The sequence below is a fragment of the Anser brachyrhynchus genome (genome assembly GCF_964034855.1).
Source record: "Anser brachyrhynchus genome assembly, chromosome: 1".
NCBI lineage: Eukaryota > Metazoa > Chordata > Aves > Anseriformes > Anatidae > Anser > Anser brachyrhynchus.
This window is the reverse complement of record NC_137694.1, coordinates 86,761,550-86,786,535: the sequence shown is the minus strand read 5'-3', so window position 1 is coordinate 86,786,535 and position 24,986 is coordinate 86,761,550. Positions and strand designations below refer to the sequence as shown.

At 36.5% G+C, this 24,986-nt stretch overlaps 1 protein-coding gene across 13 annotated transcripts in view; it reads right to left on the bottom strand.

Moving 5' to 3' along the window:
* Positions 1-24,986, bottom strand: part of CADM2 (cell adhesion molecule 2) — a 659,818-nt gene that overhangs the window by 157,891 nt on the left and 476,941 nt on the right. The window contains exon 4 of one of the 13 annotated variants that reach the window (XM_080574600.1): positions 20,339-20,405. The exons of the other annotated variants lie outside the window; for them this stretch is intronic. The gene's annotated coding sequence lies outside the window, so the exon portion shown is untranslated. The remainder of the gene's footprint in view (positions 1-20,338; positions 20,406-24,986) is intronic. 13 annotated transcript variants of the gene reach the window in all.

The window sequence follows — 24,986 nt, the reverse complement described above, 5'->3', positions numbered from 1 at the left end:
AATGAGACCTTCAATTTACTGGAACATATTGAGTATATTAAAATAAAATTTTGCATAATAACACGCTATCTTTGAAATGTTCTGGGCCAATCACATCAGATTGTTCTTATTGACTCAATCAGGCATAATTTAATCAGAAATAAATTAGACTTCCTCTGTTAGAGTAAAAATAAACACTTGTTTCATATTCATTCCCTTAAAATATTTGCTTGTCTCCACAATCGTGTAAGAATTGATGGGCTCAGCAGGCCTTCTGGTAAAGTGATGCATTTTCAGCTGATTCTTCTGTTTTCCTAAGTCCACAACATACAAGGCATTATATGTGATAATGGATGCCTTTTTTGGTTGATGACACTGAGATTGTATGAAATGACCAACTGATAATACCTTTCTCACTGTAATCTGTGTGGATAGATAGATAGATAGATAGATAGATAGATAGATAGATAGATAGATAGATAGATAGATGCTAGTTGTTTATTTCAGCTAACCATTGTTAAAAAGAGAACAGTTTTCTTGGAAGAACTATATCTTTAGCATATGCAAGAATAAAAGTTTTCCTAAAAGCAAAGTGAATCTGACAACACAATGGTCTCTGTGCAAAAAGAACAGATGATGTTTTGTGAATAACTTTCAAAATTAAACTGAATAAAATGCTAGGAAACTGTAACCAAAAAAGAAGAATCTTACCAGAAATGAGGTAATCTTCAAAGCAGCAAGAGATTCATTATCTTTTACCTGAATACCAAACTGTTAAATTTGTGTGAACAAAGTATTCAGTCTTACCAAACCTCACAAGAGTGCCTCGTAATGGCATAAAAATCTTTTTGCCTTTGTCTACCCTCAACTTAGGCTGCAGTTGGCCTAAGATCATCAAAGAAAATTACTTGATATAATACACTTTTTCTTGTGCCTATGGTTCTTTAAAATAAGACATCACAAGAAAAATTGTATAATTTATGCAAAAAAGATGGGGTCAAGAATCGATAGTCATTCTCACAGATGAATTGTGTAGTCGCCTTGAGTCATGTCATACAGACTATGGTAACAGAAATCTGCATCAGACTCCCGGATGGTCTATTACATGCACCTATTACACAAATGCAAGAACGAGGGATGTGATTAAAGGAAACACTGGAACCACAGAACAGTGAATAATCTGCTGTCCTCTAAAATCCTTTTGTGAAAAAAAAAGACTTGATTCATTCTATGTCAGCAAAAACTGTCAAATGAATGACACACTTGGGCATCAAGCATGCATGCTCCACATTGCCAAATGAAAGAAGATGAAAAAGTCCATCTCAACACATTCAACCCTTTCCCTAATGGTTTTTATAATGATAAGTATTATGCATCAAGCAGATGGAAGAAGTGAAATAGAGGTGACATTTGATGCATATGTTAGCATCTCTTCATTCTCTTGTATGAAGTGCTCCACAACGTGGGAAGTGAAACAATGAATTATTTTCATATTCCCTAAATCTATTTTTTATGTGAGAAATTGCCTTTGGTACAATTGCTCTAAGAGAGCAGCTTAATTACTAGGGAAGACCATGACAGTTGGGATGAAGAAGCTCACAGTCACTTTCCTAGCTCCCATATAACCCCCTTAGCAAGTAAATTGGACATTTGGCCCATATCTCCAGACCTTTCCCAAAGTATAGGGGATTCAAGGTCCAGGGATGTGTAACACACCACTGATACAAATCTTCAGAAAATTTGATCCTGCTGCTTCCCACAAGCTATATAACTACACTATTTTACTGCATTGAGAGGTACAAACTCTGGACTTGTGACTCCTATTAATTCATGAATACCTTTGCTCCCATTTTTGTTATTAACATCAGTGACAATGACAAAAATCTGAGTATTGTCACTCAGCACAGCGGCATTTTACACGCAGAGCATTCAGTAAAACTTTTACGTCTTGCTTAGTTTAACTTCTGATGCCAAATACCTTACCTGTTCTTTGGATTAGGACCTGAATGCAGAGCTCCTGTCTTTGGAGCTCCAGGAAGGTAGAACTGAGGAGGCAGAACATTTAGAGGAGCACCGAGATAATGTCACCAGGATTGCACCTTCTAGTAGAATAGATGGAGCTAAAAGGCTTTCTCAGTCTTGAAGGTTGCAGTCCAAGAGCTTGTGAAGAAACAATATGAAAGGATGGGGCTTTTTTACATACTATTCTGCAGTATAGACTTCACAATATTTACTCATTGATGCTGGTTATGCTAAAATTATGCTTCAAAGGTATGATACATACATGTTAAAAGGAGGTTAAGGAGGAACCGGCATCATACTGAATAAATTTGCACTTGTTTTACTTTGAAAATCCTAACCTGGATTGCTACAACAAATACTATACTACATTATACTCCAAAGGAAGAATATACTGCCAAAACTGCTCTTAACTGTTGGGGAATCTCCTTGATTGTTTGCTATTCTCCATATTATGCTAATCTCCAGATGAGAGACAGGATGCAGTTTTGAGCCACACAGATCTCAAGTTTATAGGATGTAGACAGTTGATGCAGTGTATCTTTAGACATAGGGTTAGGATAAGCAGAGATGCTTGAACTGGAAACTGCTCCATGTACAACAAACAAAAAAGAAAGGGATGCTGCTTTCCATGACCAGTTTATAATTCTGCATTGTCCTTACCTTTGACCAAAACTGCACTTTCAGGAGGTGTCACAACTCTTAATAGCAGACGAAGAGATGCCATATGAGCTGGCATTTTCATTTTGGCAACACCAGTTGACTTAATTTTCACACTCCTGTTAATCATCATTGTGGAGACTTTTAAAGTATACAAATGAGTTAAGATATTTTTAGAGCTATCTTCAAAAAGGAGGAAGGGCAGCTCTTTTTGCACTTCAAATTAATATTAGACTGTTTGTGTATTTATGAAGACAGAATATGTGAATTTGTATAGTCCCGCCAGAATTTTGTTTTGTAGAACCATAACTTTATCTAATCTTTAAATAAACGAATGTTAGAAGCTGGCTTAAGTTCAGTACAGAGGATAAATGAGGGTGCAGAGTACTCAAATAAGAGGGACAAATATAAAATATTCCTATTTTATCTGTATTTAGAAGCAAATATTTCTGTCAAAACAATGGCTGCTACTATCATAAAGCTATAACAAGTCACAGGTTTTATTGACCAATAACATAAAAGTCATTAAAATCATTAAAAAAATGAAGTCATTGTTCCTGAGTGCATCCAGGACCAGCATTTTCAACTGATGTACATTAGTACTATTCATACAATAGAAAGAATAACTTTGGAAAAGCCTATGAAATAGCCTTCATTCTTAATCCAAGTGAGCTGGGAAGCAGGCATTTTGACAGCTAGAGTGTAAGGTCCAAGCCAGCTATGTTGGTCTTTCTAGGTATGTCATACAAACATTTACTCATACCAATGATGACTTGTTATCACTGTAAGAACATGAAGATATGTGCATAACCTTGAAATATTAAAGTTCTAAAAAAAAAAAAAAGAAAAAAAAAAAAACACACTCAACTAAAAACCTCCTACCCAAAGATGATACCTGAGTCACAAAATCCTTTACAGCTCCAGGGCAACAGTCTTTTGCCATTGCTAACATAGATTTGTCTACTTTTAGTACTTTTAATCCTGAAAGTGACAACAGTCATCACATTTATGATGAAAGAATATAATAAAAGCGGAACAAACTATAAACAACATTCAGTAAAGCTGAGCAATAGTAGAATTATAGCAACCAATTCAAATTTGAGCAATAAACTTTTCAAATATCATCAGTGAGTTACATTACATTCTTGTATAGACTTTAGTAAGCTTTGGTGACAAATTATAAGGAAATGTATATCATAAGAAAATAAAATGGTCCATATAATTATGAAGCTTTTATTCACTTAAAATAATAATGAATGCAAAAATCTTATTCTGGTTACATAGAATTATAGAATGGCTTGGGTTGGAAGGGACCTTAAATCCACCCAGTTCCAACCCCCTGCAGGGGGGCACAAGTCCCACTAGACCAGGTTGCCCAAAGCCCCATCCAACGTGGCCTCAAACACTTCCACGGATGGGGCATCCACAGCTTTCCTGTGCAACCTGTTCCAGAGCCTCACCAACCTCACAGAAAAAAAATTTCTTCCTTGTATCTAATCTAAACCTACTCTCTTCTAGTTTAAAACCATTACCCCTTGTCCTATCACTACACTCCTTGATAAAGACTTATTGGAATATTACAGCAATGACTTGTTCACTAGAAAAGAAAAGCCATATTATCTCTAAACAGTTGGTACAAAATGTGAATGGGTGTTCTACAAGGCAAAAGGGATAAGAGGCAATGATGAAGTTTCTTTTGATACCTTTTTTTATGTTTTGTTTTTAAAAAAAGAATGGCCTCAGATGGAAAAATGAATAAAGTATATTTTATTCTTATTTGAGCTGACAATAGAACAAAATTCAGAATTCAAGAGCTGTAATTGAAAATGAGTCTGGATTTTGAAAGCCAGGTTCTCAGCACTAAGTATAAAAAGGTAGTTCTATTGAGTTTGATGGATACAGCTTCACTTGCAACTACCTGATGAACCTATCCAAACAATTATTTTAAAATTAGAATTTAACAGTGAAATTTCAAAGTACATACAGGGTCATTTGGAGCTCCTTCTTTTCTGTAAGACGTCACTTAAAATGTCATTTTATGTTGTTGAAAATGCATATGACATTGTAAAATGCATAAAAGTATTTTAATTATATAAATTATTAAAATGAATACATTATAAAAATGAATAAATGGCATAGATTTGTAAAATTTGAAATGATTTAAATATAATATCTAGTTTGACCTGTATGGTTCACTTAGTAACTGGTGTTATCAGTTAGGCAGAAACTGTAAATATAAGGTAATAAGGGCTTTCACATTCAGATAACTGTTTTTCCACAGCAGAAAAGGAAAAGATTGAGAAGAACTACCTTGTGAGTTGAGGAAAATACTGGAACACAGTCTGACAACGTGATGAAAAACTTACTCAATAATTTGAATTCTCAATTCCAACTGACTTCCAAATTTGAGAGAATTCACCATCTACCACTCTTGCACAGGGGCAATTACAACTCATATGTGATATTCTTTCCTTCATATGAAGGGTTGGTAGAATGAAAATTAGTAGTAAGAATATCAGTAAAAAAAAAATAAATCCTGAATGTTGCTACCATGCACCAGAGTACCCTGCAAATCTGACAATAACCTAGATATTTTAAATGTAGTCCAAGGCATAAATCTACATGAAGTTTTCATTACCACATATTTAAAGGTAATCAACTGTTACTGTCCATCAGCATAAGAATATTGTAAAGATGAATTGAAAAGACAGGCAATCCTCTCTAAACCATTTAGGGGAAAACAAAAAACAAAAAAGCAAAAACAAACAACAAAAAAAACACTTTCTCCAGAGATGAACACTTCTAAAGGCAGAAACTCTTGTTACTTGCAGCTTTTATTCATAGAATTTAACAAGGTCACAATCCATGCATGGCAGCAGCTGGTAGGACATATCTCTTTTTAACAGTTTCTGTTTTAATTATCTCTATTACCAGAGATGGTATTTTAATTGTGGCAGCACATAACATACAATGAGGAAAAAGAAAACCAAATACTGAAAAGGACCCACAGATGAGAATGAAGGTTTAACAGAAGTTTAATAAACTTTATTTTGGTAGCAGAAAATGTTGAGCATTAACTATTTTATGCATACTGCGTTCCAGCCCAGCCCATGTTACTCTCCAAGCCATGACCACAATCTTCTTTAACACTTGATTTGTTTGAAATAGCAGTAGCTGAAACAATTACTTTAGGTCCTGCTGACACTTTCAAGGGGGACCAAATATTGGAAGTGTTGAAAAAGAGAACTTTTTAAAACCAAAACAAAACAAAAACCCTGCTCTACTTCATTAATCTTTCAATGACAACTGACATACTTTTCAACGACAAATGTTGCTATTGTCATTCATGCTGATGCATCAAACTTAACTACACCTACTGGTACCCCTTCCAAAGGTCTTATTCAAAGTCCTCTTAAAATTCAAATCTGTAAAATTTCTTAGCAGATGAAAAAGGGAATTTGTAAACATAAGAAAACAAAACATACAAGACATTTTTGAGTTTACTGAGTTGTCATCTTCTGTGCCCTAATTTGCTACAGATCTCTCAAATGAAACCCATAAATAGCAGTGGAATTATCAGGTATTTGCATCAGCACAGCATCCTGACCTCTTGGAAGAGAGGAGATCTTGGAGATTTAATCAGTTCCTGACCATGGACATAGCTACATTATGCTATATCAAGCCCATCCATGAAACACCACAGCTTATGAAAAGCATTTACCTATTTCCTCTATATTCTGCATCCCTGAGCACAGAGCTAGCACGTACAGATTGAGAGGAAAGATACCACCAGAGCTTTTTCAAATTATTATTATTTTTTTTTTCTTGTAACGAGGATCAGCACTGTAACATTGATGTCTGGTGAAAGTCTAAAATTACAAGTAATCAAAGACTGCAGCCCTGAGAATCTAAACTCCAAAAACTGGCCTGAGGCTGGCAATTGCTGCTACCACAGTTTTGGCTGAATGAGCTTATCATTTGACCCTAAAGCACCTGGCCAGCCAAAACACATCAAAGAATGGATGACAACAGCTATTTCAGCAGTATTTGCAGAGACAAGAACACATCAAGAGTCAATAGTGAAAGTAATAAAAAAGGTTAAACTTTCCATTACAAGTAAAATCCAAGATAACCTCTCTGATCCTCTTTGTTGAAGAAATGTGTGTAATGCCAAAGCTTAGAGGCATATAAACTCTACATATTATGACTGGTCAAAGTAAAAAGGATGCCACTATAACTCCCAGAAAAAGTTTGCAGGAAAATAAGCTCACCTTTCCTTTTGTAAATACCTTTGCCACTGAATTTACAGTTTGAGTATTTCTTATATCATGTTATTACCCATTGCAAAAGCACGTAGGAGCTAGAAACTCAACAACTAAAGAGCTCTTTCAAAAGCTCATTTGAAATGATATAATAAGCCTTACTCAGTTTCCTCCTGCCTTTTATCATTAGCTAATGATGAACTATTCGAACTGAGTGTTCAGAGCAAAGCTAGTATCACAGGAAAGCCTTTAAACCTAATGTTGACAAAATGACAATTTTAGAATGGTAAGTAATAAAGTTATGAATGAGAAGTACCATAAAGCTATAGAACGTTAGATTATAGTTTTGTATTTCAGGGATCACAACTTCATGTGTTTGTGAAGAATATTACTTTATTTAATTTTATCAGTACAGTGTTGTAACTGTAATGGATAATAAGGAAACAAAAAGATGTCTCCATACTATATTTTAAAGCAATGCTTAGATAGCCATGTGTCTTTGTGTATCACACACTGCAGTTCTATGCTACTTGTCAGAAAAAAAATAGCAGTCTGATTACTTCTAGATCTAGCATATTGCTGGATTCTGCATTATTAATCAATTAACAATATTGGGTGAAAGACTTGTCAAATATGGTTATCTATGTTCAAGCTTATCCACCTGCTTCTGCTTCTACTGGAAGAGGAAGCACAATTGCACAGATTCTGAAGAGAATGGTCATCTAATGTCAATTGTCATGCTATGCTTCAGGTTCTACCTATCTTCTTTTTTATTCTTGTAGTAATTACCAAGGACCATAACATATATCCGTACCACAATCTGAAGGCATCCCTGAACTTCCATGGCAATCCCGATTTGTTTAACCTTCACCATAATTGACTCCACGCACAAAACTTTGGATGAATCACGAAGAATGTCCCATACAGATATATGGCTATAACAAGGTAGGCAAGCAGGCTTTAGACTTGCATGAGATCTTAGAGATAGTTCCAGGTCATCATGGCCAACATGGATAATAAGAGGACAGTGTAGCTGCATCACAACCTAGATGTACCCTAGTGATGGCTAGTTAATAGATGGAACACACTGGTTATTTTTTGCTGTCTTGTTTGTACTCCACCACGCTGATTTGACATAAGTTGAAAGTCAAGACAACTACTTGTACTCTTGAACCAACGGTTCCTAAAACCTTAAATATATTTGTCCAAAGCAGAACACTAGATCAAAGAACTTTCTATCTGCACATACTTACATTTCAAGGAATACAAACAAGAATATTTCCATGCCCACTTCCTTTCCATTTGTTATCCTGTTATTCTTTGGAGAAAATGAAAAAACAATAATAATCTCCAACTATAAAATATATGCCTTGGACATTCAAAAAATCTAGTTTGCTTGCACGTCACCTGCAAATTTCTTTTCATTTTGGGGGAAAAAAAAAGTCAAATTTACAGTACATTTGTAAAAGGGAACATTGGTCCTATATGTATATGAAGAAGAAAACATCTCTGATGTATAAGTAACTGTGACATTTAACATACAGTGCAAACTCAAAAGAAGCAATTCAATTAATAATTTTATTAAACTGCCAAATTAAAATTGCTACAAATTATTTACTCAATTTCATTAACAAAAGAGAATTTGTGCAACATGCAGGCAAAACGTCCTCTGTGAAAAAGACAAGCTTGTTGTTTCTGGTCATGGGGCCAATGAGGCCATTTAACAAGGAATTGAAAAAAGTAAAACGTAAGTGAAAAGTGCTGTCACTGAGGCTGGAAATCGTACCAATGGAAAGTGACTACATTTCAAAAAGGCTGCAATACAGAAAACATCATTAAGCAATGGCACCAGCATACATTAAGAGCTAGGAATATGGAATTAGAATGCTAAAAAGGAACTAAACATAGAGTACATCATACTTAAGTGTCTTGCAGCTTTTGTTCTTTTTTTTTTCTCTGTTATTTGCAGATTTACTTTGTTTTTGTTGGGTTTTTTTTGTTTGTTTGTTTGTTTGTTTCTACAGCTAGTAGTCAGCTAAATCTAGAAGAACCTACACTGCTATCAAGCACCATGGAGGTCACTCCCACACACCTGATTACCTCCACACTTGATTCATAGGAGCATTGCTAGACATATACTGAAAGCTACTGTGAACAAACCATTCATTTCTAACACAGATGTCTACTATAAAATGCTCTTGAACTCTGGAAGCTACAAGAAGCTTGCAAAATGTTATGGTAACAGTATGAGTTCCAGAATAGCAGCTCTACCCTTTAAATACTGGGAATTTGGAAAAAGTAGGCATTGTTCAGAAGATATCAGCTATAAAAAACATTGGCAATAATTTTATACGTGGTGTTGCTAAGGAAAAAGACTAAGATGAACATGAGTAAGTTCACAACAAAAAAAATATTACTTGTAAATTCCCATATGTGGAATAGAGAATGCATCTTTTTTTACTCCAGCTACAGAAACTCTGAAAGAATCTTGATATGGAAGCAAGCCAGAATTATTAAATTGGCTATAGGTTATCCAATTATACACTCGTTACTGTTGAATAAAATAAAGTGGACTCAAAGCCAGCTTCCAGGAAAATAACAATTATTACTTGCTCTTGCTGTTATACAAATACCTAAAACTACATCTTTAATTTAGGATCATTGCACACTTAAAAGAGGAGAAGGTCCTGCCCTCAAAGGTGTAATAAGTACATAAGGCAAAGCAGGAGTAGGAGAAGGAAAAACTTAAGAGCCTCCAAGTCATAAGCAGCATACAGAAGCTGAGAAAGGTTGATGGTCATATTTCGAAAAGTGTTTCTTTACCAAAATGACACCCATGAGTGAACACTGTCTCCCTAGATATCCAGGATGTCTAAGCCCCAATCCCTGAAAACATATGCTGAAAATACATAAAATACATAAATACATACATTACTCTTAACTATGAAATTAAAAATGTCGATTCAGATTATTTTATCTAACCCAGTACCTTAACCATAAAATTCTTTTTTTTTTTTTTAATGTCAGTTTTCCCCCAAGCCAGTTTCTACCCCCACACTATCTTACTGAGTCATTCCACTACTGAAACCTACAGTACTATGAAGACAATGTAGACAGTGTCTTTTCCCTGTCCTTCTATACTGTTCTTCTAGATGTTCTTCAAGGCATCTTTCTTCATTCCTTAGTTCTTTCCCCAGATACAGCTTCTTCCTCCCTCCACCTTCTTCTACAGAGAGAAGCAGTGCACTGAGATTTCTTTGAAAGAACACTTTGATGTTCTGTGAGGAGCTTTCTGACACTCATTATTCGAAATCTTGAGTCCTATAGAAATCTTCAGTGAAACCAAACAACAGTGAAGAGAGTAACAAGGAGTACAGAGATTTCCAGATAATGCCAGAAGTGAGATAAAAATGATATCTCTCCACCAGACAATGGGTTAAATGGAGCTTGGAAAGAACCAAACTTTACTTATAAATAGTGAGTAAGGAAAACAAGGAACACCAAAGGCCTAATGTAAGTGAACTTAAATTATTTAAGACCAGATCAGCAGAGTTGGTTCTCATGAAGAGTCCCCATAAAAAATGGCCTTCCCCAAAGCATCTGCTTATACTTATGGTGTGGGTCTATGATTTTCAAAAACTAGCTAAACAGTTCACTTCCATACTACCCTGTCAAGAAGACAGGCTTTTATTTTGATGACACACTGCTTTTTTTCCAAGTAGTTTAGAAGCAGTGTTGCATTTAAGGTTTGCAACATGTCATTGTTTAGACTAGAAGAATTAAGATCCTAATGTACTGTCAAAAAGCAGTGTAAATCAATCCATTATGCAAAGCCCATTGCTGACCTTTCTATCATGTACCACATTCACTAGTGTACCCTGGTGAGACAGGAACAGTCTCACAGTTCTAAATAGAGATAGGTTCAATGATCAGAGGTTCTAACATCTCCTTTAATCATCAACATCAGAATCTGTGATTCAGAGGTATATTCAGGGGAAGGAGCTGTGGGGGAGTCTCTTTAAAAAGAGCAAGCAAAACCAAGTAAGCAAAGCACAAAACTAATTAAACTTGATGCAACAAAAAACTAAAGCATTTTTGATGCAAATTATTAAAGAGAAAAAGCTGTGAAATTAACAGCAATCAAAAACTAATTAAAGTTGATGCAATAGGAGCAGCCAAAGAATGCCTGATAACATTTATTGAACCAAAGAAACATGGCTGTCAAGTCAAAAGAAATCAACCAAACTCTGTTTTTGAATAGTAACGCAAAGATAATTATTCTCCGAGTGACACTTACAGAATAAGATTCAAGTCATTACCTCAAAAGACAAAAGGACTGACATGCTGTGTTAAACTGCCTGTGAAAAAAAAAAGGTCTTAATACAAAAAATTTATAAGTAATTCCTAGGTCTTGCATATAAACAAATATGACTCATCAATCAAACACAATGCACTATTATTGTTGTATCAGTTACTTCTATAAACTAGTATTTGACATTTAGGAGAATACCTTGTCTAACAGGGTACTTACAAGCCAAAGACTCCTGGTGTTTTCATCCTAGTTCTGAAACTCATTGCCTCAGTGCCTTGGGCAAGTAATTAACATCTAGGAGTGCATTTGTTTTAGGATTATGATGCAAAACTCAATTCCTGATGTCAAGCATCATTTAAGATACAGCCAGTTGCCAGAATTTCTTTTCCTTTAGAAGGTTTTAGTGGTAAATAGTGAAGTGGGCTTGTCTGTAGTTGAGCCTTATGTAAGGCACATGTATTTTCCCTCTGTAGTTGTAGAGCATTTATACCAGTCTCAGCTTTACAAAAAATAATTGAAATAAAAATAGTCATTAGCAAAGCGTATGATGAAATGAACATATAGATGTTATTTTCATCAAAAGATGAAAGTACTTGAAAAGTTTATGGCTTAATTAAAAATCCATGTCCTCTGTGAACATATAAAATAACTACTTAAGTAAAACTTTTCACAAATCTCAGCTATAAACACCAATAATATAAACTCCACTTGATCCCACCTCCATGTCACTGGCAAAGATGTTAAACAGAGCCAGTCCCAATACTGAACGCTGAGGAACACCACTCATCACTGATCTCTACCTGGACATTGAGCCACTGACCACAACTCTTTGAGTATCATAGAATTATAGAAACACAAGGTTGGAAAAGACCTACAAGATTACCTAGTCCAACTGTCTTCCTACCACCAATACTACCCAATAAGCTATTAAATACTATCTCATAGCACCTCGTCCATGCACTTCTTGAACACCGCCAGGGACAGAGACTCCACCACCTCCCTGGGCAGGCCGTTCCAGTGCCTTACCACTTTCTGAGAAGAAAATTTTTTTCCTGATATCTAATCTAAATCTCCCCAGGCACAACTTGTGGCCATTTCCTCCAGTCTTATAATTAGTTATCTGGGAGAAAACATTGACCCCCTCCTCATCACAACCGCCCTTCAGGAAGTTGTGGAGTGTAATGAGGTCTCCCCTGAGCCTCCTTTTCTCCAGACTAAACAATCCCAGTTTCCTCAGCCACTCTTCATAAGACTTGTGCTCGAGACCCCTCACCAGTTTTGTTGCCCTTCTCCGGACACATTGAGGCTCCAGGGCCTCAATGTCTTTCTTGAAGTGAGGGGCCCAGAACTGAACACAGTACTCAAGGTGTGGCCTCACCAGAGATGAGTACAGGGGGATGATCACCTCCCTGCTCCTGCTGGCTACACTATTCCTGATACAGGCCAGGATGCCATTGGCCTTCTTGGCCACCTGGGCACACTGCCAGCTCATGTTCAACCGAGCATCAATCAACACGCCCAGGTCCTTTTCCTCTTCAGAGTCTTCTAGCCAGTCTGCCCCAAGCCTATAACGTTGCATGGGGTTATTGTGGCCAAAGTGCAGGACCCGGCACTTGGCCTTGTTGAACCCCATCCCATTAGCCTCAGCCCAGCAATCCAGCCTATTCAGATCCCTCTAAAGGGCCACCCTACCCTCAGGCAGATCGACACTACGTCCCAACTTGGTGTCATCTGCAAACGTACTGAGAGTACACTCAATCCCCTGATGTAGGTCGTTAATAGAGATATTAAACAAGATAGGCCCCAGTACCAACCCCTAGGGGACACCACTTGTAACGGGACACCAGGTGGACTTAACTCCATTAACCACTACCCGCTGGGCACAGCCCTCCAGCCAGTTCTTTACCCAGAGAAGAGTATACCTGTCCAGGCCACAGGCAGACAGTTTCCCCAAGAGAATACTGTGGGAGACCGTGTCACAGGCTTTGCTGAAGTCTAGGTAGACTACACAAGTAGCCTTTCCCTCATCTACCATACAGCCAGTTCCTTACTAACCAAGATGTCCATCTATCAAATCCACGTCTCTCCAATTTGGAGACAAAGATACCACGTGGGATTGTGTCATATGCTTTGTACAAGTCCAGGTAGATGACATCAGTAACTCTTCCCCTATCCACCAGCACTGTATCCCATCATAGAAGGCCACCAGATCTGTCAGGCACAATCTGCCCTTGGCGAAGACATGTTGGCTATCACCAGCCACCTCCCTACTTTACAAGTGCCTTAGCATAGTTTCTAGGAGGATCTTCTCCACGATCTTGCTGCACACAGAGGTGAAACTGTCTGGCCTATAGTTCCTTTTTTTCCCTTTTTGAAAAGGAGGGTTATGTTTTCCCTCTTGCAGTCAGTGGGAACTTCACCAGACTGCCAAGACTTCTCAAATATTTGACAAACAACCAAATTTCCTTGTCAGAATTTCTGCCTTAGCATCTTACAACTCCTGTAGGAATTGAATCAGAGCCCCAGACTGTTTAATCTCATCCAAAGTACACCATTAGTTTGGAATCATGGTTTAAAACCAATTCAAAGGACTCTTACTAGTTCATATCCAACATTATCATTATACCACTAAATCATCAATGGAAGTCTTCTATTCACATACTGAACAAATAAAAGTCTATTTTATAAAATATGATACCATAGCTAAATATACCACAGTTCCCAAGCAAACTATCAGATTTGTTTTGTTCTTTAATCTCACAGCTTTAATCTCCTCAACTGAGAATTAAATTTTCCAGTATTTTTTTAATCCTTTTAAGTCCCACTTAAGAACACTTCTTGTTCTAAGAAAAAAACATTGTATTTGGTGTTCTGGACATCAAAAATGAACACTGAAGCCCATCATTCAATTACAAAGAACTGTAATCTGGTATTACTGACAAGCCTAGGGAAGATTTCCATGTCACATTACTTCACTTTTTCATAAGCCTAGCAGGTTTCTTAGCAGTAAAAAGATAATCTGTTTAATGTTGGTGATTTCCTTTCTTACTGTATTTTACCCCCATGTAACTTTTAGCAGTGAAAAAGATCCTCATTACTTGCACAACCTTTCAGATTTACTTTTTTTTTTTTTTTTAATTATTTTAAAGAAAAATGCTCACCCTTACATGGTCAAACTTCCCAATTTGCTTGCAAAGATTATTTACATCATTCATATAGATATTGAAGAGATCATTTTTACCTAGCCTGATCAGAATTTGCTTAAAACTGCTAAATGATTTTCTTCTTTTTCATTTTGTCTTCTTTACGTTGAGTCAAGATTTTAAACCCCATTTATCTTGGGAATAAACACTGGCTTGCAGTGGGCACTCGTGTTCACTTCAACAGAAGGTCAATAAAGATCCAGCTGAACTCAAATAAAGAGGGCATTTTCATCCTTGCATATTACAGACTTCTATAGCCTCATGTAGAACTTTATTACTCCTAAAATCATGGGGCCAAGTTAAGTTCTTACATTAGCAAGTTAATGTTACTGAAGTGAACAGAGTTGTATCTGCTTGTTCCAAGTCACATATTGGCCTGTTATGGACAGAAAAAAAAAAAAAAAAAAAAGTCCATAAATGCTTAAGTCCTAGCCATTCATGCTTTTTCAGTTAGTTGTTCAGCTAAGAGCTAATGAAACCTGAACTCTCAAAAAGTTATACTGCTTATACCACACTAACTAATTTTATCTTCTTCCCAGTTCCGCGCTGTGTATGAGCTGACTAACTGCCTCATTCTCTTATCTCAACTGCCTAGTCAGTCTCTACCCTTTTGAATGGAGAAATGAATTCTACCCAACTTTTCTGTAGTAGCGGCAAATTTAGATCACTATTTTCCTACTCTAAATAGCCAAGAATATATTTATATTTGAGACTCACACTTCCTGTCAAATACATTGAAACCAGAAACCAGATTCAAATATTAGTGAGGGAGCATTTGGAAGAATGTAGGTTAACTGATGGTGCAATCTTACAGGTTACCATTCACTGGGAACACTGGCTAAAACTGATTTTGCTTCCAACATTTCAGATTAAATACACGCACTCACAAAGTGCAAGGACAACTGTAATAAACACACTGAAAGCATACACCTTGTAGGAGCACAAATTGAAAATACCTGTTCATCTCAAACTACTGCAGAAGAGAAAAAGTTTGGAGATTCCCAGATAGTATTGTTGTCAGTACCACACAAATTAAATCAATTCAATTTTTATTAGCCTCTATTCCAGGACTATTTAATCTTTACAAATAGGTCTCCTTCACGTCATCCATGTATAGAGAGATGCAAAGCCCTTTTTATCATACAGTTACGTGGTGGTAATGGGAGAATGGCTGGGTGACATACTGCTCTCAAGCATGGATAGTAATTTCCACATTTTAAAATAAGAAATTAATCCTTATCAGCTTTATTACATCTTGAAGGACAATTCTCATTTGCCGTGCCTTAATCAGCTTGACATTAAAAAGATATGTTTATTGTTTGTAGTTAAAAAAATAGAAGAAGAAATAGGAGCTCATTGCAGCATATGAATGCCTAAATATCTTTCTTGAAAACTGTTATGAAGCACATAAAATGAACACGTACATTTTCGTATCACTGCCATTTGCTCTTTTCCTTTGCTACTCTCTCTCATGGTTGAGAAAATAAGCATAGATGTAGGCTATTTGACTGTCCTAGGGGAAAGGAGAAGATTCTGTCACCACCTGAAAAGATCATCTATATTAATAGGAGTGTGATTTTTTTTCAGCAATTTTTTTTTTTTTTTTTACTGACTCGTGTGAAAAGCATTTTCTCAGGAATCTGCAAAACACTGATAAATTGTATAGGGACCCCTTAACTTACTTCATTACAAATTCACAACATCATTGCCAGCACATTTGGTTAAACACATATGAACTGCCTCTTAAATTCTTCAGCAGCAAGGCTGACATTTTTTGGACAGTAAATCCTCTCATTTTTGAAAAAGAAATGATATACACTTTAGAACACATAGATCTGGAGAATGAGTCCAAGCTCATCCAGGCTTACGAAAACTGGGAAATAGCAAAAGCTGACCTGAGTTGCATTAGCTTTTCTGAATTCTTCTGTGGGCTCTCGAAATGAGTGGTTCAACCACAATATAATAGGAAAGAGTTTACGACTGTCATTGGGAGCCTCAGCATTGTGTGCTGATGTGATACTGCATCATTTTGTGGTGATGAAGTCCAGCTTGAGTAACAGAGAAAGAACAGAAGGAAAAATGTTGGAAATGAACAATTCTTACATCACTTTAATTAGAATACATGGATGGATGGAGAATAATCTGAGTAATGAAGCAGGGAGGTAGTTTGCAAGTTTAGGTAAAATATGTCTTTCTGCTTACCACACTTTCATCTCCAAATAGGTGAATGAATATACCTCCTTGGTAAATTCAATAATCCAACTAATCTGAACTTTGAAAAATTACCATTACAAAAGTGAGCTGTTTTGCACAAAACTACAACATGCTTTATATCCTATCTGTAATTTCCTCAGAGGTCAGGTGTAGAAGAGTTCAGAAAAAGAACAACGCATGAAAACAATGATACACCTTATTTTCCTTCCCTCCTATTTTACAGCATAGATATAACCAAGGTCCTAGCTTTTAATGAGATAAGAAAGAAGTAGTTAAAGAACCTTTATGTTGTAACATTCCCTGTCCCTGTTGATGCTGCTTTCGTTCTGGAAATAAGCAGAAAAAAGCTTCAGATGCCCCAGTGAGAAAGCAGTAGTCATCTTTTCTGCTTCTTTTTCTACTAGGAAATTAATCCCACCAGAAACCGACACAAAAGGAATCTGAAATTATTTCACTATACTACTTTCAAACCTCTTCACAACACTAAGCAATGCTATTTAGCAACACATAACCTTATAATGCTATCCCTTTACTAACTACATACATTCACAGATATGCCCTAGACCTCAATGAACCTGTGATGGAGCAGGGAACTGAGCTCACAGCTCTTGGGCTCTAGAGCTCTGCAAGTACTGGCTGTTGCTCTGATAGTAAGGTAACACTTGCTGGATTTTTGTGTGGCATCATCATGGGAAGAGCAGTGCTAAGAAATGGATTGTTCTGATGGCATTTTCCTCTGTGGTGCCACTGTTCTTGCCTCACTCCTACTTCTTGAGGGACTGAAATTTACAGTTGTAGGCCAACTGCATATAAAACTCTCACATATAAATGTGATTCTTGAAGCAGACTTTTCCACTGCTCAAACATACCACACCTGGCATGGGTGTGTTCTCTCTATGTAAGGGGATAAAAACAAAATCTAAATTAAATTTTGTTTTCAGGTTGAAGCAAGGCAATACAGTCAAAAATACCAATGATGTTCTGTAGGCAATCTGTGCAGATGGGCTGATGTCTTCTATGTCAACAACATTATTAATTGAAAAATAAACTACTTAATTGACACAATAAACTCTCATTTTCTACTTTTTATTTTAAATGCAAAATTAACTGCACTGACAGGATGAATATGGGACTTTTTCATTTTAAAAAAAGTTTCCATTTCATATACAAAAAGCTTAACTGAAATAAATGCTTTACTTAAAAGAAACACGATGGCTTCACTTCACAGACTTCACTTCAGTTAGGTTCAGAAGTAGGTTAGCTTTAAAAAGAAATGAAAATTTTCTTATTAATGCACAACAGCTTCAGCAGATCATGAATGCATAGCTATGTTTGAAAGACAAACAAAAACAAGATTTCTTGATGACTAAGGATACCTCTTACAGAAGGTGAGGCTGCAGAAATCTGGTACTTTTTACAAATACTTCCTGTTCTTCACTGCGAAAGATGTTGCCTTTTCACAGGCTTCTACAGATGTTAATTCAGATGTGTTTCCTCCACCAGCTGAAGGACCAGGCATGCTTGAAACCCAGATATTTGTTTGTAACATGATTTGTACTACAACTGGTGAAGAACAAATTTACCTGCAAAACACATAGGGAGGATCCTTGGTAGACATGAGTAACTAGAACCCATGAAGTTTCTTAAATGCTTTACTAACTAACTACTGCGCAGAGGTTGACACAGGTATCATAATAAAGAAGACCACAGATTGTGCTTGGCCTCTTGACTCAGCAGAACAGCAGGCTGAGGAATTTCAAAGCTCCTACTTGCCTTGGCTCTTAGGTCATTCCTCCAGTTGAGTGCAAGTACAATTTCAGTTATGAAACTGGACACTGTCACAAGAAGAAAAAAGGAATAAATCCTCCCTTCCGTGACTCCCATAGGCCCCACCCTAACAGAAGCCAGAAGCTCATCTGCAGAAAAAACAACATGAAATGCAAAAACTAACCAGGCAGCATCAAGGCACTGTGCACTTCAAAAAACAAAATACTAAGCAATTATTTATTTATTTATTTATTTATTATTAATATGAGGAAACTGAAGCCTTCAACTAGTCTGAAGAAACACCCATTCACAATCCTGGCTTATCTTCATAGGGAGAAAATTCTATGAGTCAGTTGCTTATAAAGCCTGAGTACTGCACATACAAGTTCGACTTTTTAAGTCGACATTTCTACTTTTCCAGGGGATCAGAACTGTCAGTAGAGTTCCCCAGGCAGACCAGAGGATTGTACAGAAGAGTTATTCTGTAGCAGTCTAAGCATTGTGGCATAAGTGCTTTGATGGAATTAGCAGTGGTGATTTAGGAAATAGCCTCACATTCTGTTCACATCACTGAAAATTACCACTCCCACAGCAGAACCAGAATAAAAGAAGAGAATCAGAAGGAAACCAACTGCAAATTTTCCTGTAGGGCAAAAGAGTACATTCCCTTCTGCTGATAATTTCACATTGTCTTTAACTAACACCTGGCAGTGGGACAGGGCAGAGAACTACAGACAGTAACATTTAGAGTGTTGCTACTAGACTTGCCAAGAGCTCCGCTGTCGTAGTCCTTACATTGTCTTCATCCCTCGTCCAGTTTCCTCACAAGGTGTGACAAAGATAAACATTTATTCTTCAAAAATTAAAAATAAACAAAAATGTATCTTATCAAGTACATCAGTGGAATATACTGTGCATCTGTACAGCACCAAAATAGGGACTACATAAAATTTTGCTGTATTCTTGGACAATAAAGGTCTTTAAAGATAGTGTTTGTCATGGGTTAATCACCTCTTTCACTAGAGAAAGGAATACATACTGAGAACATCTTTCTGCCATCTGATTAAGCAATGAGCCAATACAATTGTAAATCTTCGAGAAATTCCCCATGGTTCAACTCTACAGAGGCAATTCTTTATTTCTCAGACCCTATCCCTCATTTTCAGATGATCATTGCACTAATTGTATACAAAAACTTTATATCATGCTGTTAAAAGAAATGGAATGTGACTGTTCTGTGATTCTCCTTAGCAACCTTTATCGACTAAGAGACTGAATTATTCTTATATATTTTTAATAGAATGAAAAGTATTCAATTATTTATTAAGATTGTTCACCATTTCATTGCTCAAACAGCAAGCAAAACTAAAACTATTTGATTCTTTTACACACAATGAAAGGCTTAATTTCCTACTGTTTTAGTAGCTGGTACAACGTATTTTAGCTGTAACTGAAGCAAACAGGATTTAAGGGTACTACCCTATCCCCATAGTCACATGCTATGAATTGCCTTGCAACTCACTCAAGTTTTTCTTCATTTGAGTAAGGTAGGGTTTACGTCTTGTCTGCACTTATTCATACTATTTACAAGCATTAGAAATACTAGTTCTATATAATACTTATTCATATTACATATAGTTTCATGCAAGTCCAATCAAGTTTGACGTATTTATTTATCAGGTTTCAATTCAGGCAGGTTTTTTCCTCTATGTTAGTAAGCAGCACAACCATGGTAAGAAAATAGAAATGATGAGATTTGCACTGAGACACATAATAATTTCATTCAAGATAGGAAAAATACAGATGACACCCACTTTATTTTTAGACTGCAAAATAGACCAAAAAAGTCTGAAAGATAACAGAAGGGAGAATATGCCCTGCATGAAGTAAAATAAAGACATACAGATGTGCTAGGACTGTACCTTGTGATGCATATTTTTTAAACCAAGCTTTTGTTCACTGACGTAAATTGAATCACCACCAGATAATCTGTATGGGAAGAATGATCTAGTAAGATGGCATTATATATATATTTTTTTCCTGTAAATGTTATTTCAGATAACCAGAAACTCTATTTAAGATGTTTTTGCTTCCTTTTAATACACATTTAAGCTGTCGATGTAGTTACACAGTGTTATTCTCTTAGGTTGCCACAGGATAATAAAGGTACAGATAGAAATAAAACAATAATAGCCTGTGACAGGTTACATTTAAAATGGTTGATCAGACTGATCAATGGGCCTTTGCTTCAAAAGCTAAATTGAGGTGCAAGGAAGGAAAAGATAACTCTTGATCTTCACAGTTTGCTCATATCTCTCCAAGCTGGAAGGCATTTGGAATGCAGCCACAGTATTAACACAGCTGCAACATGCAAAAAAACCCTCTTTTTCTTCTCAGACTCCATAATGTAAATGCATATCTGCCTTTTTCTTCCAAAAAATACTTCTGTTAGAGTCTATACGCTTAACTCATATCTTATTCATTTTAAATTTCAAAAACTTTGTTATTTTTCTATATTGTTAAACAGCATTCTGAACACAGTAATATCTGACAAATAATATTTATATAGATAATCATTATCAGTCAGTTATTGTAGATTAGCTGTTACAGGTGTGTTTTTTTTTTTTTAACTTATTAACATGTCTTGAACACTGCACTATTAGTTTGCTGGTTTCTTTTCTTTTTCTTTCTTTCCTTTTTTTTTTTTTTCCCCTTCTTTCTCCATTTAAACAATTGCCCTTTGTTTTTTGTGTTTCCTCAAGCTTCTTTTATTACCCAGAGTACATACCTCTGAAGGTAATGTCATTCAGGTTGATTCTGTTCTTGTTTCTGTTCAATTTAAAGCTATTTTCTTAGGCTCACAGCAGCACATCACACAGTCTCTCTGAGTTATCGAGCCCCTATATCAACAGCTCATCAGCAATTACTTTTCTGCACACACATCCTTAAAGATCTGGGACATGATGATCTGTTACACTTCATGTGCTGAAACAATCATGAAGGGAAGTTAAACAAGTCAACTTAAACAAGTTTCTGCCAGAAAGGGAGTGAAGAGGCGAGCACTTGTCATATTGAGCTGCACTTGGTAGATCTTCACTCCTACCACAGAAACTGAAAATATTTTTAGGTTCAGACACCATGAATGTGTACATTTACTACTCTTGTTTACATATTTGTATACATGCAAATCCTTAGCTTGCATGACCTTAATTGTGTGATCCTCCTATAAAAAAAAAATCAGAGTAGTTTGGGTTGGAAGGGCTCTGAATGACCATCTAGTTCCAATGGGCAGAGATACCTTCCACTAGACCAGGCTGCCCAAAGCATGATCCAACCTGGCCTTGAATCATCTGGATTTTGAATTGGCTTCATAGCATCTAGGGTTAGATGTGGTAGATGTGGTAAAGGTTATCTTTAATTTGTCAATGGAATGTCAATGTCCACTCTCGATGGAAATTTAAATAAGACATTCTCTTTTTGGTGATATAATGGGGTTGATACAAACTCAGCTTTTTCTTTTTTTTTCTTCTCTCCAAACAGCACTTCATCATAAACAAAATCATGATTTCCCATTTCATTCCTTCATACCACATGGTACCTTACAAGGGCTTATTTTTTTTAATGGTGATTATTTAAAAGAACGGTTTTCCACTTCAGTCTTTAAACATTAAATAGTCCAGACTATTAATATGTTGTAAACAAGAGTGGCTTAAAGTGAACCTCTAGTAGCTTCATCTCCATTTTTAGGTTAAAGAAAAGCAAATCCATGCTACCAGTGAAAAAAGACCCAAGCTGTCTTCTCCCTTACTTAGTCTGAAAATAGAAATGAAGAAAAATATGATGCAGAGACTTTCACACTCTTTGAATGCCAGTTAGCTCTAACCCAGAAAGAAGTTATCTACCTTAGCCAATAAACTCTTAAGCACTGCTAACACAATATTGCAGGGTCTTGCCACCGTGGATCACAGGTAGCTTGGGAACTTGCCTATCATATACAATCTGGCAAGCCCAGAGCCTTCAGCTTTTCAGAGAAGCTGTTATTTCAGAATGCGGAGGTCTCAAGCACATAGGTACAATTACATTATCAAACCAGCTTCTGGGACTGGTTTGGAATCCAGGTGTAACAGGTTTTGACTCAGGTGTAACTAAGCCAGATTGCAATTTTTGTATAATGCTGATTGAAGATGCTTTTCTTATGCCTTTACTTTTTTCCTACATAGCAGTTACTGACCTTCAGTCATATCCTTTGGAGTTGTTTACTTTTTTCCATCCAGTTGGGTAATTCACTAAAAATATGTTGTTGAATCACTCTTCTGGACTACATTTCTCTTGAACTGCTGTGTTCTTATTCTTTCAGCAGTTGCTGACTGATAGTTAATCTCCACGTTAACCTTTCTAAAAGCAGCTGGAATGGCACTCACTGTACCACCTGCTGATAGTCTATGGTTGCTGTGATTATATTGCATTCAATTTTAGTTTCTGTTTCAAAGCATTTGTATTAATTGCTTCCAGTATCACTAGTCAATGTGTTGCAGAATCTTAAATTTTAAATGTGTTAAGCTACATGCATGTTTATAAGCTACAGAGTGGTGACTAAAATATTCTTTTCATCTGGCCTAATTTGTTTGGACAAACCCTGTGGAATCTGGACAGACCTACCAGCAACATCTTAGCTAGCTAAATGTCTCTTGATGGCATGGGACTGCCATGCAGACCCTCTTGTTTTCAGGGGTTTCTGTTTTATCCTCATAAGAGTTTTGTCATACAGATGCAAAGTTAAGAACACACTCATGTTTTGGATTTTTTTCTTATTTTTATATGGAACATATCTCTTCTTCCTATGCTGTACATATCTGAATGTTTTATAATTATCAATCACTTCTAATTTTATTTGTTTTTATACTTTTATCCTGAAGCAGTGTTTACTTCTTTATAATGTGATATGCCATTTCTAAATACTCATGCTTCAACTTTTTCTACTGATGCTTATGTTTTGATTTGAGGAGCATCATTTTTGTCAGGCCTACAAGTATCAGCTATTCTTTGCAAAGTCAGTTCTTTCTTTTCTCCAAAGTTTTCTTGGATCTATCTATCACTTAAACAACAAAAATTCAGGTTTTGGTCTGTTTGATAGTTCTCTCATCCCTATGACTCTAATGTACTGAACACGTTGTAATATAACAATCAGTACTCTTGCTGTCACCTAGTTTCTTAAAACAAAACAAAACAAAAAATCCCTCTGCCTTCCCTAAGGAATGCTGTTCACTGTGCTCCCGATTAGAAACAAAATGTCTTTTTCTGCCTACTTTCATGTTCTTTAAGATGTACAATGTTGAGCTCTACTGCTCCTGGATCCACTGCCTATCATCGTGAGCATATTCTCCCACTTGCCCTTCTCTGCACTGAAATTGTTCCTCACTATCATTTCCTCTAAGAGTTGTCTGAAAGAAAACAACAGGTTCAGAATATATTATGATAGGTCCATTTTCTTCTGAGACCCCAGGAAGTTTTGATCATTCACGCAAATAACTAGTGCAGAGTGGTCAGGTATACGAAATTTCTCTTTACACTTTTTTTTTGCCTCCCTTCCCGCCCTCCCTCAAAAAAGTCATTTCTCACTCCTTAGAAGATTCTTGACCATTTAAAACAAAAACAGCCACCAGACTGAGTATCATGAAGCTTCATGACAGATTAATCTTAGCAGCATCATCACAACTACTGCTTTACTTCAGCATATTCCAATGCATTGCATCAGCTTCATTCTCCATTTAGCTTGAGTGCTGGCAAACTTAATTTCTGCACGTACCCACACTTCAGCACAATATAATGCAAACTCCTACACTTTCTAACCATCTCTACAATATGCTCATTTACTCCCTTAATACTGCTAAGAAATGAAAAAATAAATGCTGTAAATGGGAGCAGTTCCACTAATTTATTGCAATGAAATAATATTCTAATGCATTGTAATACATTTTAAATGTAATTTTCATATTCATAAGGAAAATAACTGTCAAGATATTTTAGCAGACTCCTGCTCTCTTTTATCGTGTTATCTTTTTTAAGATGCATGAAAAAAAGCATTCTGACTTTCAAAACTGGCTGTTTCTTTATACCTTGGTTTTCAAGAATCAAATGAGACACTTCTCGATCTCAAAAGCTCTAAAGAGACTTTTTTCCCCCCATCCAAGTACCAAGAAACTACTACTCAAAATCATTTAAGCTTTCTGCCTAAGCATGGCTCAGAGCTAAAGCGCACTTGGTCTGGTTGGGATGGAGATGATTTTCTTCACAGCAGCCTGTGTGATGCTCCATTTTAGGTTGGTGACCGTAGCAGTGTTGGTAATGCACCAGTGCTCTGGCTGATGCTGAGCAGTGCTTGCCCAGTTCCGAGGCTGCCTCTGCTTCTCACTCTGCCCTCCCCTGGGGAACAGGCTGGGGGTGGCCAAGAGGCTGGGAGGGGACGCAGCCAGGACAGCTGAGCTGCACTGACCAGGGAGATGGCTCCATACTTTATACTGCCATCCCCAGTGATAAAACAGGGAAGGTTTTGCAAGGCAGGCATTGCTC